Source organism: Xenopus laevis, chromosome 2S (assembly GCF_017654675.1).
Source record: "Xenopus laevis strain J_2021 chromosome 2S, Xenopus_laevis_v10.1, whole genome shotgun sequence".
NCBI lineage: Eukaryota > Metazoa > Chordata > Amphibia > Anura > Pipidae > Xenopus > Xenopus laevis.
The window spans coordinates 4,271,285-4,284,969 of NC_054374.1; positions in this window are offsets into that span (position 1 = coordinate 4,271,285).

The window sequence follows — 13,685 nt, forward strand, 5'->3', positions numbered from 1 at the left end:
TGCAAGGCTGACCTGCTACATTGTTTGCACAGACAGAACCTGCAGTGCAGAGAGGGACAGAAAGATTCTGATTTCAATCACAATTACAGGAATGTCATCTTTTACCCTGAAATCTCCAAATTAAGGGAAGGTCATCGGCCATAGACTTCATATTAAGCAAATAATTTACATTTTATAAAAATGATTTAACTGTAAATTGTACAAGTATAGGATCCGTTATCTGGAAACCCACTATCCAGAAATCTCAGAATTAACGAAAGGTCCATCTTCCATAGATTCCATTTTATCAAAATAATTAAAATTTTTAAAAATATTTTTTCTTTGTGTAATAATAAAACAGTATCTTGTACTTGATCCCAACTAAGATATAATTAATCCTTATTGGAAGCAAAACCAGCCTATTGGGTTTATTTCATGTATATTTTGTATATTTTAATTTCTAGTAGACTTAAGGCATGAAGATCCAAATTATGGAAAGATCCGTTATCCAGAAAACCTCAGGTTAACAGATCCCATGCTTGTACTCGATCCCTGCTAATATATAATTAATTCTTATTGGAAGCAAAACCAGCCTAATGGGTTTAATTAATGTCTATTTTAATTTCTAGTAGACTTAAGGCATGAAGCTCCAAATTACGGAAAGATCCGTTATCCGGAAATCTCTGAACTAACAAAATGTCGTCTTCCATAGACTCCATTTTATCCAAATAATCAAAAATGTAAAAAATTATTTCCTTTTCTCTGTAATAAGGAAACAAAATTGGGGTTATTTAATGTCTATTTTTAATTTCTAATAGACTTAAGGCATAAAGGTCCAAAATACAGAAAGATCCATTATCCGGAAAACCCCAGGTCCCGAGAATTCTAGATAGCAGATCCCATACTTGTACTTGATCCGAACGAAGATATAATTAATCCTAATTGAAGGCAAAACCATCTTATTTTGTTTAATTCACATTTTAATGATTTTTTAGTCAATTTAAGGTATTGAGATCCAAATTACGGAAACTCCCTTATCTGGAAAACCCCAGGCATCCTGGATAACAGGTCCCATACTTGTACTTGATCCCATGAAAATATAATTAATCCTTTATTGAAGGCAAACCCAGCTTATTTTGTTTAATTCATATTTCAATGATTTTTTTTAAGTCAATTTAAGGTATTGAGATCCAAACTATGGAAACCCCTTATCTGGAATACTCCAAGTCCCAGGCATTCTGGATAACAGGTCCCAAACCTGTACAATATACAGTAATGTTAAACCCACTGGACAATCATAATGAATATTTTATAGGAAATATTCTGAGAAGATTTTCTATACTTTTAAAAAAAGTTATCCTTGGGTTAGAATCTTAATTAATAATAATAATAATAATAGCTTAGTTTTATTAAGCAGGATTTCCTTGTTTTTGCAAAAAGAATTCCGGGCGAATTAGAGGGCGAGTAATTAAGGGAGCTGTGGGAATGTCATGTGACTGCGTTTTGTTCCAATTGGTCACTTACTAATGTGAGGAAGAACCAGTTAAAGAAAGAAATCGAGCGAAGCAGAAACGATGAAAAAGAAGAGAGAGAACGGCAGTGGGTTGTTGCCAATTAGAATTCGGATGCCGGTCCTGATGGGAGACGCTGTGTAAATGTCAAGCAAGTCTTTGAGCACCTCTTGAACTTTCCATAAGCTAATGAGTTCATTAAAAGCTAATGCAACCCCATAAAGGCAGCCAATAAAAGAATCAATGAAATAATCTCTCTTGCCTGTAGTTATAGCACCGAAGGGAAGCCGCAGTTTCCATAGAACAAGTTAGTTGGTTAAGAGGATATTCCAGGAACTGCGCTAGACACTTCCATTCTAAACTGCCTACATATTAACTGTTGTTGCCATTCACTGCATGTTTCCACCACCTAATTAGTCTCCTATATTGGGAATTGTGTGTTGCACTGAGATATCCTAGTTCAAGCTTTAGCAAATAGTAGAATTTTTGTGTTAAAGGACATTTAAACCCCCCACGCTAAAATGTAATCAGTGAAAAACCTCTTTGAAATCTTTAGATAACTGCCACTCTGGTTGTTAAAAGGTTAACAGAAAGGCTGCAGCATCCCCTTAATCACTTAGAATTCCTTCTCCTCCTCTAACCCACTCTGCCCCCCCCCCTTCAGGAATTTGCTTTGGCTGTTGACTTATGAGCATGCTCAGTTCTTCTCAGCCCAGATAATTCAAACACCCTCCAGCCAATGAAAAGATATCATTGCATATCAGAACATTTTTTAATAAAGTATGATGTGCCTGTGTAACCCTGTATTCGGCATGGCATGAACTTTACAGAATACGTCTCAATGTTACTGTTGTCTCAGAGGGAAAACGGCCACCGGGTGAAAGCTGCTATTTGTTTTAAGAAATGGCACTGGTAAATGGAGGGGGCCTATGCAGTACAAATTATGTGGCTTGGGCAGGGAAGATTCGCCCCAACTTTCTCAGAGATTAAATAGATTTATTTTATATTCAATTTTGAAATCTGACATGGGGCTAGACATATTGTCAGTTTCCCAGCTGCCCACAGTCATGTGACTTGTGCAAGCACTTTAGGATGGAACTGCTTTCTGGCAGGCTGTTGTTTCTCCTACTCAATGTAACTGAATGTGTCTCAGTAGGACCTGGATTTTACTATTGAGTGCTGTTCTTCTACCAGGCAGCTGTTATCTTGTGTTAGGGAGCTGCTATCTGGTTACCTTCCCATTGTTCTTTTGTTAGGCTGCTGGGGGGAAAGGGAGGGAGTGATATCACTGCAACTTGCAGTACAGCAGTAAAGGGTGACTGAAGTTTATCACAGCACAAGTCACATGACTGGATGCAGCTGGGAAACTAACAATATGTCTAGCCCCAAGTCAAATTTGATTGAAAGCAGGTGCTTAATATGGAATTCCAGGTTTGGAGGCAAGTTTTGGTTGTATAAAAACCAGGTGTACTGCCAAAGTGTCCTTTAGGCTTCCAGTCAACATAGGGGCTATCAAATAGCCAATCACAGCCCTTATTTGGCATTCACCGAGTCTTTTTTCATGCTTATGTTGCTCCACAACTGTTTTTGCAATTGAATGTGGCTCACAGGTAAAAAAAAGGTTGGAGACCCCTGCCCTAAAGGATAATGTCACTGTGAGTTTGAGCCTCTGCTATCTCAAAATAAATAATGATTAAAGGGATCCTGTCATCGGAAAACATGTTTTTTTCAAGACGCATCAGTTAATAGTGCTACTCCAGCAGAATTCTGCACTGAAATCCATTTCTCAAAAGAGCAAACAGATTTTTTTTATATTAAATTTTGAAATCTGACATGGGGCTAGACATTTTGTCAATTTCCCAGCTGCCCCAGGTCATGTGACAGCTGCTGTTTTTCCTTCTCAATGTAACTGAATGTGTCTCAGTGGGACATGGGTTTTTACTATTGAGTGCTGTTCTTAGATCTACCAGGCAGCTGTTATCTTGTGTTAGGGAGCTGCTATCTGGTTACCTTCCCATTGTTCTGTTGTTTGGCTGCTGGGGGGGAAAAGGGAGGGGGTGATATCAGTCCAACTTGCAGTACAGCAGTAAAGAGTGATTGAAGTTTATCAGAGCACAAGTCACATGACTTGGGGCAGCTGGGAAATTGACAATATGTCTAGCCCCATGTCAGATTTCAAAATTGAATATAAAAAAATCAGTTTGCTCTTTTGAGAAATGGATTTCAGTGCAGAATTCTGCTGGAGCAGCACTATTAACGGATGTGTTTTGAAAAAAAACATGTTTTCCGATGACAATATCCCTATAAAGGGAACCAAACACCTTAGAGACAAAGGGCCACCTCCCTGCAGAGTAAATGACATGAAAGTGACCCTAGCCGTAAAGCTATTAATGCAGATTGGCGCAGTGGAGTTCACAGGTGCCATTTTACGTATCTTCAGATATTTTTATATAAGAGATCACAGACACGGACCTTGTTGGCACATGTGCAGTGGGATCCAGTCTGGTAATAGTGACAACTGTGCATGTCCCAGAAAGCTCTTCAAATCAGGAGGTTTCTCCAGTTTATTCCAGAGAGGAGAGTTTTGCCGGCGGCTGGTTCTCCCCTGCAGCTCACTGCGAAGTCCCCTCCGTCTGATGCGTTTCTCTGAGCCAATCAGCTTCTCTGGACTTAACTGGGGAAACCTGCAAAAAGCTTGTATACGAGTTACTATCCTTATGGAAACTAAATGTGAGTGTAATCCTTTAACACACATTTTTAATCTTACTAATAAAACACTATTATGCCATGGAATCTTTGTACCCTTATGTTGGAGCTTAACAGAGCTGGTGAGAACATTGGTTATTACATGCTACAACTGTCTTGTAAGTAGGCACTTTGGCCAAATCTGGTGAAAGCACTCTGGAATAAGTCTATACGCACGTTTGGAGGAATAATTGGTCCTTTAAAGGGGAAATTATACCAACATTTTTAGATACTGGAGGGGAACCTGCACAATACCTATTTTTCCCTTTTCCAACACATGGTGTGAATTAAGAAATCTGAACATACTACACCATATTCTTGTTTTGAGGTTTGATTTTCTCAGATTCGCTTTCATCTGGTATGGTGCCTATGGATTGGAGAAAAGTTGATGTCATTCCAACATTTAAAAAGGGATTACGATCTCAGCCTGGCAATTATAGGCCAGCAAGTTTGACATCTGTGGTGGGCAAATTATTTGAAGGCTTAAGGTATCAAATTCAAAATGTTGTCCTAATGAATGGCATTATGAGCAGCAATAAGCATGGCTTTATGAAGGATAGGTCATGTCAGACTAATTTGATATGGTTTGATACCATGCCCCACGAACGACTGCTTTCTAAGGTCTGTTGGGCTTAATGAAGTCGTTTGCACATGGATAGGAAACTGGCTACAGGATCGGGTACAGAGGGTGGTTGTTAATGGGACATTCTCTACTTGGAGTAAGGTTCTTAGTGGGGTCCCTCAGGGCTCAGAATTGGGTCCACTTTTAACTTGTTCATTAATTACTTAGGGGAGGGTATTGTAAGTAATGTATCAGTGTTTGCAGATGACACAAAACTATCAGCCCATTTAATTCCATCCAGGATGTGGCACTTGCAACAGGATCTTGACTAACTGGCAATCTGGGCAGCTAAGTGGCAAATGAGATTCAATGTTGATAAATGTAAAGTCCTGCACCTGGGATGTAACAATATCCACTTATACCCTTAATGGGACTGCACTAGGCAAATCCATAATGGAGACGGAGCTTGGAGTCCTTGTAGATAATAAACTTGTCTGTAGCAAGCAATGCCAGTCAGCAGCATCAAGGGCAAATAAGGTCTTGAGCTGTATTAAATATGGATGAACTGAATCCGCTATTTTGGATTCGGCCGAATACTGAACCGAATCATAATTTGCATATGTAAATTACGGGTGGGAAAGGAAAAAGTGGAGAAAAATTGGTGTACTTCCTTGTTTTGTAACAAAAAGTCATGTGAAATCCCGCCCTCCCCACAATTTACATATGAAAATTAGAATTTGGTTTGGCCAGGCACAAAGATTCGGCCGAATCCGAACCCTGCTTAAAAAGGCAGAATCTTGGCCGAATCCCGAACCGATTCGGTGCATCCTTAGTATTAAATGGGGCAGAGATTCATGGGAGGAGGGGGGGAGTCATTCTTCCAATTTCTAGAGCACTGGTAAGGCCCCATCTAGAATATGCCGTACAGTTTTGGTCTCCATCACTCAAACAGGACATTATTGTATTAGAGAGGGTACAGAGAAGGGCAACTAAGCTGGTAAAGGGAAAATCTTAGCTATGAGGAAAGACTGGCCAAATTGGGGATGTTCACTCTGGAGAAGAGGCGCTTAAAGGGATCCTGTCATCGGAAAAAACGTTTTTTTCAAAACGCATCAGTTAATAGTGCTACTCCAGCAGAATTCTGCACTGAAATTCATTTCTCCAAAGAGCAAACAGATTTTTTTTATATTCAATTTTAAAATCTGACACGGGCATTTTGTCAATTTCCCAGCTGCCCCTGGTCATGTGATTTGTGCCTGCACTTTAGGACAGAAATGCTTTCTGGCAGGCTGCTGTTTTTCCTTCTCAATGTAACTGAATGTGTCTCAGTGGGACATGGGTTTTTACTATTGAGTGTTGTTCTTAGATCTACCAGGTAGCTGTTATCTTGTGTTAGGGAGCTGCTATCTGGTTACATTCCCATTGTTCTTTTGTTTGGCTGCTGGAGGGGGTGATATCACTCCAACTTGCAGTACAGCAGTAAAGAGTGATTGAAGTTTATCAGAGCACAAGTCACATGACTGGAGGCAGCTGGGAAATTGACAATATGTCTAGCCCCATGTCAGATTTCAAAACTGAATATAAAAAAATCTGTTTGCTCTTTTGAGAAATGGATTTCAGTGCAGAATTCTGCTGGAGCAGCACTATTAACTGATTCATTTTGAATTTTTTTCCCCCCATGACAGTACCCCTTTAAGGGGTGATATAATAACTATGTATAAATATATAAGGGGATCATATAATAATCTCTCTAATGGTTTATTTACCAGTAGGTCTTCCCAGCTGACATGAGGTCACCCATTTCGATTAGAAGAAAATCGGTCCCAGCTAAATATTTGGAAGGGGTTTGTTACAGTGAGAGCTGTGAAGATGTGGAATGGTCTCCCTGAATCAGTGGTACAGGCTGATACATTAGATAGGTACAAGGAAGGGTCGGATGCTTTATTCACCAGTAGCTCCTCCCAGCAGACAGGAGGGAGCCAATGAGATTAGAGGAGGGAAAGGGGTGTTACAGGGAGAGCTGGGAAGTGAATCAGGGGTACAGGTTGATACATTAGATAGGTATAAGAAGGGGTTGGATGGTGTTTAGCAAGTGAGGGAATGCAGGGATATGGGAGATAGCTCATAGTACAAGTTCATCATCCAGGGACTGGTCCCATTGCCATTTTGGAGTCAGGAAGGAATTTTTCCCCCTCTGAGGCAAATTGGAGAGGCTTCAGATGGGGTTTTTGCCTTCCTCTGGATCAACTGACAGGCAGGTAAAAAAAAAAAAAAAAAGTTAAAAGGTTGAACTTGATGGATGTGTGCTTTTTTTCAACCTAACTTACTATGTTTTCTCTGTTGCCATAGGCACTGATTCACTATCATGTCTATCAGTGCAGTGATAATAAATAGATGGGAGAGGATAAATCACCAGCCTAAGGCAGTGAGTAGCTTATAGAACCAGGAAACTGATTATAACCAGTGTCTGTTGCCAGAGGAACGCATACACTATAAAAAAAAAAAAAACCTTAAAAAAAAAAAAAACCTTAAAAAAAAAAAATACTGTTGAGGATTTTAAATGAAAACAACCGGACACCAAATAGTAGGTTCACCCCCAGCATCAGGTCATGAAGACAGGTGATGAGGATCCCAAGGTTTTATTAGAAGGTGGATCATATTTGGATGGTAAATTACAGCTTACAGGATCCAACTGAGCAGGATTATCACTTTAGAAGTCAGGGTCCAGGCAAGGGATGGAATGGAGGAGGGAAGAAACCTTGGCTTCAAGGAGGTAACATGTTCAGGAAATATTGCGTGACATGAAAAGCCTCAGTTTCACTTCTATTTTCCAGCTCTGGAAACAGTGACTAGTTATGACAAGAGTTAGAAATAATAAATTAGAACTTCATTTTGCTGTTATTTGGCAGAACATAGGTATGTGTACATTTGTTTTCTTTTTAAATATAAGGCAACAGCAGCCAGCACAAGTTTAGCTCAACATATCCTACTGAGCGATTATAGATGTTCTACCATTAAACACGACCATGGAGGAAGCAGCAACGGCAGCCTTCGCTCGCACGAGAGGCCTCAGAACATCTTCCCATAGGCTAAACATATCAAATAAGCCCATATTGCTTTCTGCAATACTGGAATCTGAAATCAAATTAAAAATCTTCAACAAAAAACAAAATAAAATTTCATCTTCCAGATCTAAATACCTGAAAAGCACACTCCCCCAAAATGGAAAATACTCTAAGTTCCCCACCTATTTTTTTTTCCTTTTTAGTTTTTAACCACCTGAACCTCCACTCAAAACTTAAACAAAAAAAAAAACAACCCCCCCCCAGTTTTCTAAATGTTGCTTTATCATTATTTTGAGCCATCAACACATGCTTATTTTATTTTAAAAAAAAATGTTTTGTGGACCGCCCTTTTTTCAGTTTAAAATTACAGTCCTCCCCACAAATTGTGCAAAAACTTTGGAATTATAAAGACGGAGGTGGGAATAAAAACCAAATATAACTTTTTCGAGGTTAAACATAAATAAATTTTCACATTGATGGTAGAGATCGAACGTATTGGACTTGTGCATAAGGAGCTATAAATTCTAGCCCAAGTTACCTAAAGAACAAAAACAAAGGAGCGGAATGGAGTAAAGCAACAGTAGATATTTTCTCCATCGAATTAGACTTTTTTTTGGTCCTGATAAGTAGGGGTGCACTGAAAGGATTTTTTTTTTTGATTCAGCCAAATCCTCCAAAATAAATTTGACAGAAAAATATGAATATCCATATGTGTTGTTGAGAGAATAGTCCATTGATTTCATGGGTTTAGCCAAATTGGCGCTTCTCTACGGATAAGTCAGTCTTGAAGTGTAAAACAGTTGGTGCATGAATGAAGAGCCTTTAAGCAGCAGTTTAGCTCCAGTGAAATGTATGTTAAATATGGGTAAGACTGGAGCACAACACCCTGATTTTTATTTATGGAATGGATTAAGAAGCAGAGAACCTCTAGTGAAGACCAAGCAATGTTCTCCCTGCTCAAGGTAATGCGATTTAGGCACAAATAGATCATATCCAGTAGTGTTGCTTTATTCCACAACCTAAAAGGCAACCTCGATATTCATCTAGATCAGTGATCCCCAACCAGTGGATTGCGCGTAACATTTACTCTCCAACTCCTTGGATGTTGCTCCCCGTGGCCTCAAAGCTGGAGCTTATTTTTGAATTACTGGCTTGTAGGCTTGTATAAAAACCAGGCATACTACCAAAATGAGCCTCCTGAAGGATGACAGTCCACATAGGAGCTACCAAATGGCCTTATTTTGCACGCCCAGGAATATTTTTCATGCTTGCGTTGCTCCCCAACTCCTTTTACATCTAAATGTTGCTCACGGGCAAAAAAGGTTGGGGACCCCTGATCTAGATCACGTGTGTAGCTTCTTGGCCTGGGGGGGGGCAGATTAAACTGAAAACAGCAGGTCGGCAAAACAATAACATTAAAAAGAGGCAAATACTTAAGGCTTCATTTGTCTTTTTCAGGTGGTTAGTAAAGGACGTTCTGGCAGTGGGTCCATTCAGATACATCTTCTCCAGCCCACGCTAACAAGCAACATTCATACAGAAAATATTACACTTAGTTACAGTAGTATAGCATTCACTTTTAGCCAGTGTACATAGAAAGTATTACATTTTTCCTTTAACATTCAATCTCAAACATTGTTGTGATCATTATAGTCGTTTCTCTTCAAACGGGTAAGACGCACATAGCAAATCAATCAATGCAAAATTCATAGGGACCAAGTGTTCTTTTAGGGCCTACCAGCAAATTGGGGGGGTAAAAAAAAACGGTCAGCATGATGAGAAAGCCCTAGCACCAGTTTGATGCCTTCAGTTTGAAGAGGCATAAAAGCCCCATCCATGTAATGTAAGGGTATAATGTTGGTTTTAGAACAACAAGACCTCTGAATTAAGTCCAATGTTTTGGTCAACTTGTTTAATCCAGGCTCTTCATAAAAATATGGTGAACCTCAACAGAGGAGCAGAGGATGAATAGGAAATAACTCATGATTACTGTTTCTTTTTTATAAACAAAAACACAACTTCTACAGTTGATCTATAAATATATACAAGCGTCTTTTCACAGTAGAAAAAAAGTCTAGCAGCTTTCTAAACCCCAGTGGTACGAAGTGAAACCCTTTGGTTGCCGTGGGGTAGAAGCTAGAATTCAGCACTTCACAGTGTATCTTACAAGGTCGTTCAGCTTTACTCGAGCACAAGATTTGTGTGACCGTTAGTAAAGTAGATCACAAAAGGACTTCAGTGTAAACAACAAGTAGTGTTTGGAATCTGCTTGTGAGTAAGGGCCATGGTACACTAGATGCAGATACCTGGCATCTCCATAGAGAGAGATCAAGAAGCCTAAGGGCAGAGACACACGTGGAGATTCGGGGAGATTTAGTCGACCGGAGACAAATTGCCTCTTCTTCGGGCGACTTCGGAAAACGAAATGCTCCGTGTACAATCCTGCCGGCGCATTAGATTGTAGCTGGCAGGAAGGCATTGCGGGGAGATTAGTCACCCGAAGAAGAGGTGATTTGTCGATGACTAATCTCCACGTGTGTCTCTGCCCTTAAACTGCAACTAGTCACCTCCTATTATAGTGAAGGTAATAGGCTGAAACTTAGCCCCCATACCAGGTGAATTACTCATTATACCTGTATTTATACAATCATACCGTTGGGAAGGCTGGGGTTACAATTCCTGTGACCCAGAAGAGGCAACGCTCACCTATGGGAACCATACCTCGCACCAGAGACAGTGGGCTCATTCCACTGGGCAAAACGAAACTTGAGTAGGGCAACCAATCAGCGATTACCTTTGTAAACCAGTGAAAGCAAATATCTGATTGGCTGCTATGGGCTACCACCCAGGGTTATTAATGGACCTCTCACTACACTCAAATGTGCCTAAGTATCATAGTGTGACATTTTAGGGGAACATTTCTATAAATATGTAAATGTTTTATTAGCAAAAGCTGGTGCATAATAAAGGGTATATTTATACAGCTGCTTCATACGAATCAATGGCATGCATCAAATACAATCGGCATATTTATAAAAGATGCTTTTTACATGCCAGTCTAAGGGGCTGATTTATCAAAGGTTGAATTTTTTTTTTACCTCAAAATTCGAATAGTATCTTATTTAAGAAAAAACTCGAACGTCTAAAACTCGAACGAATATTCCCAACCCGAAAACTCAGACTAAACTTGAATATAGTTTTTTCACCGAATGTGAGGAAGTTAATTAACATCTTCAAATAGACCTCTGCCTTTGACTTCTACATGAACGCGGCAGGTTTTAGGTGGCCAATAGTCTAATTCGAATTGTTCCCAGGCATGATAAATCTTGAATTTGAGTTTGGATTATTTCCAAAAACGAGCAATGACCAAAAATCCAACTGAAATTTGAATTTACAATTCGAACCTTAATAAATCTGCCCATAAATTGAGGCCATTATTTTACAACACAAAATCTGGTGTAGCCCATTGATGTCAAAGCAGCATATGGTGAAAAGTAACCACTTTAACTCAGTATTACACAGCTTTATAAATAAAAATATTGTTAAAATGAGTAGCAGGACATTACAAATGGCGGCCCAAAGTGTGCCAATGCCATAACGAGGGCAATTCTAGCCATAAAGTAAAACAATCCCAGGAGACAAGGCTTCAGGAACAGGCTGAAACATAATGTATATAGAATGTAATGAAGAATTTCCCTACAGAAAAGGATTTTTATATCCTAGATAAGAGACAGCCAGCAAACAAATGGCGCCAGGTATTTAAAACACTGCAGTCTAAAAAGAGACCTGGCAGCTTCCCATTACAATGTTGCCTTGCAAGGGCATGGGGCAAGCAGGTAGCAATTAAAGACTCTCTGGTGGGCCAATGGTAGCCCTTGTCTAACCTTATTATTGTCTTTACATCTGCATATTCAGTGCAGCAACTAAAAGTTCTAGGTGTTTTGATGACAAGAGTTTCGTCTGGAGTCTAAACACCAAAGGGGTTATTTACTAAACTCTGTATGCCAAAAACCTGAAAAACGCTTGTTTTTTTTGTATAGAATCCAAATTTGTAGTGGGGAAAAAAAACAAAAAAACATGATTTTTTTTGGGATTTATTATACCCAGAGGATGGAAAGTCAGAATCAGAAAATCCAGCATCTCAGACCTGCCGAGGTTGCATATAAGTCAATGGGAGAAGTACCAAAGATTTTTTGATCTGCACTGGGTAAAGAATCAGTAAGAAAAATAAATAAATAAAAACAGCGTTTAAGAGGAAAATCCAAAAAAATTGGTACGATTCCTATTTTTCATAATTTTTTCCCGCAAACAACATTTTCGGGAGAGTGTATTAATAAAGTTGTTTTCAGAAAATATTGAGATAAATTCGGACTTTGATAACCTCCCAAATGTGTCATGGCCCCAAAGAGTTGTAACTAATGCACATACATTGAATGTCACAGAATTTACTTTAAGGGCAGAGACGCACGCGCACATTTGGGGAGATTAGTCGTCCAGCGAGAAATCTCCTCTTCTTCGGGGCGACTAATCTCCCTGAACGGTCTCCCGCCAGCTAGAATGTAAATCACTGGCAGTTTAGGGAGATTAGTCGCCCCAAAGAAGAGGCGATTAGTTGATGGGCGACTAAATATACCTGAATCCAAGCGTGTGTCTCTGCCCTAAAACAGATCTGCCACCTTTTAAAAAGACGGATACGCCTAAATGTTATAGAAGCCATTACGCAGACTAAGAGATGCAGCTGTCTGGCAGAGCCTCAGCACTGAAGTAGTCAAAGGTTTGGTTTAACAAATAACTGCTTCCCACATATTCCTGGTTAACTCTTACAGGAGATTGTAGGATAAAGCAATTGGGGTATCTAGAGGAGTTCAGCATCCACAGGACATGGGAAAAGGAATTCTGAGAGAGGCTCCATATGGCCTTTAAATCAATCTGAAGCCGAAGTTGGTTGTAAATCAAACTCCCTGTGAATCCGAATAACTACATTGTATGTTACCATTGTATGTTCTGATGGATGAGGTTAAGCGTCTTTTCTAATGGTCGAGGTTGGGCGTGTGTTACGGTCGAGGTTGGGCGTGTGTTACGGTCGAGGTTGGGCGTGTGTTACGGTCGAGGTTGGGCGTGTGTTACGGTCGAGGTTGGGCGTGTGTTACGGTCGAGGTTGGGCATTAGTGTAAAGATTGGGCATGTATTGTGGGAAATCACTAAGCAGTGGTACCCAACACTGTCCTCAGGACTAAAAACCTGCAGTAAGACCAGTATGAAATATATTGCTGAAAAGGAGAATCAACAGAGGAGCTAGCAAGCAATTTATAGCAGGGAAAGAGAACCTTTGGCATACTTAATGCTGCAGAACTACAACTCTCAAATATCAAGGGAGACTGGCTGCAGTGCTAAAAGACATCTTAAAGGCTTTTTTTTTTTTTTTTGAGGGGGGTAACATATCAACTGCAACAATTACAGAAGAAATGCTAAGAGCTTCTCAGTAGATGCAACACCCAGCTAGAGATTACCCTTTGGGACGACTAGAGGTTAAGGCACAGTGTCATGGACATGTCGGGTAAAGCTGGTATAGTACAGGTATGGGATCTGTTATCCAGAATGCTTGGGACCTGGGGTTTTTCGGTTAACTGATCTTTCCACAGTTTGGATCTTCATACCTTAAATCTACTAGAAAATCATATAAACATTAAATAAACCCAATAGGCTGGTTTTGCTTCCAATAAGGATTAATTATATCTTAGTTGGGATCAAGTACAAGCGACTGTTTTATTATTACACAGAAAAAGGAAATCATTTTTTTTTTTTTTAAAAATTGCATTATTT